The following is a 1,963-nucleotide window of genomic DNA, read 5'->3' on the forward strand; positions in this document are numbered from 1 at the left end:
TGGCAATTGTTATACACAACAAACTAGGCAACAATGTGCAATGTCAGTCAGCAGTTGCTAAGGCCAGTAAGGTATTGTCATGTATAAAAAGGGGCATCAATTCGCGGGATAAAAATATAATTTTGCCTCTGTATAAATCAATGGTATGGCCGCACCTTGAATATGCTGTGCAATTTTGGGCACCTATTCTAAAGAAGGATATCATAGGACTAGAAAGGGTGCAGAGGCGGGCTACAAACTTAATAAAAGGAATGGAGCACTGTAGTTATGAAGAAAGGTTAACAAATTTAAATCTGTTTAGTTTACAAAAACGGCACCTCAGAGGGGATATGATAGCATTATAAAAATATATTCGGGGCCAATACAAGCCACTGTGTGGAAATCTGTTCATAAACAGGACTATGCATAGGACATGTGGTCATGCGTTTAGACTGGAAGAAAGGAGATTTAGTCTAAAGCAGAGGAAAGGTTTTTTACAGTAAGGACAATAAGGATGTGGAATTATCTGCCTGCAGAGGTAGTTTTATAGGGGTCTGTACAGACGTTTAAACAGCAACTGGATAGATACTTGGAAAAACATAATATTCGGGGATATAATCTTTAATTTCGAGGAAACAGTTTAATGAGCCAAGGAGAAATCTGACTGCCATTTTGGGGTCAAGAAGGAATTTTTTCCCTGGTTAGTGCAAAATTGGAAAGAGCCAAACTGGGGGTGTTTGCCTTCTTTTGGATCAACAGCAACAAATTAACAGATATGGGAAAGGCTGAACTTGATGGATGCATGTCTTTTTTCATCCTATATAACTATGTAACTATGTAAGTTACCTTCATTGCATTTTACCTGTTGGTTTATGCTGGTTTATTTTGTTAATTCTTTTATTTGTCCCAGTGGTGCTGACATTCTCGAAACCGGGTTTACATGCTCTGACATATGTCGTGTGACCTTCTAAACTTGGTCTCTTTAAATATTAGAGGCCTTAATAAACTCCAGCAATGCTCTGTTATGGAACCAAAGTATATCAGCAAGAAACGCTTATTGCTTTAATGAAAATAAGCTGGCTTCGACCAAAATAAAGGGTCACACCTCCCTCAGGGATGTAGGAGACACAAGCAGCAGTTTCAGTTTGACTTATATCAGTTTCTGCAATTATACGGTTGACCTAGAGAATGCTAGCATAATCTTTTTTGTAGCTGGCTGCCGTCCAACTATATCATTTGCATATAACGGTTGCTTGCTTACAACCCCTATCACATATAAACGTTGTACAACTTTCTGTCTTTTTCCGCATAGTTTCAGGATTAACCAATTAACACAATTTACATAATCTGACGCCCCTCTATATAAACTATAGTGTAAACAAAATAAAGAAGAGTGATTTTGGACCTGACCCAGAGTGTGTCTTATTTCTCTCTCCGTGCATGTACATTTATATTCACATAATTTGGAGCAGTTCAACAATTGAACAAAGGCTTTATTGGAAAGCATCCAAAACAGCTCTAAATTACTTTAGTTTTTACACTCATCTAAATCACATATTGCTTTCATTCAAGAGACTCACTTTAGAGCGAATAGGGAATACAAACTTTTAAATCGTCATTTTACGCTGTCCTTCCTATCCAGTTCCCCTTCCTCCAGGACCAATGGGGTAGTATCCTCTTACATAAATCTTTAAGATTCCAACCTTTAGAGGAAGAGACGAAGAGGGTCGTTGTACCAATAAGTAGACATTAACCCCTTCAATCCCCTATAGACGTACCGGGACGTCTAGCCTTTTGTGCAGCGTCAGGAACACATCCCTGCCGCTGCACGGGAGAACAGGCTGTCGTTTGACAGCCTGGACCCCCCCCTGGCAGCAGAAGCCAGCGTCGCTGGCTTTCTGCTGCCCGATCTCCTGTAACAACTTGGTGTGTCATTAGCCTTGGGGGACTGAACCACATCCGGGTCAGTGACATTACTGCCGGA

The sequence above is a fragment of the Sceloporus occidentalis genome, unplaced genomic scaffold (assembly GCF_023333645.1).
Source record: "Sceloporus occidentalis isolate IW3139 unplaced genomic scaffold, rSceOcc1.0.p SCAF_102, whole genome shotgun sequence".
Taxonomy (NCBI): domain Eukaryota; kingdom Metazoa; phylum Chordata; class Lepidosauria; order Squamata; family Phrynosomatidae; genus Sceloporus; species Sceloporus occidentalis.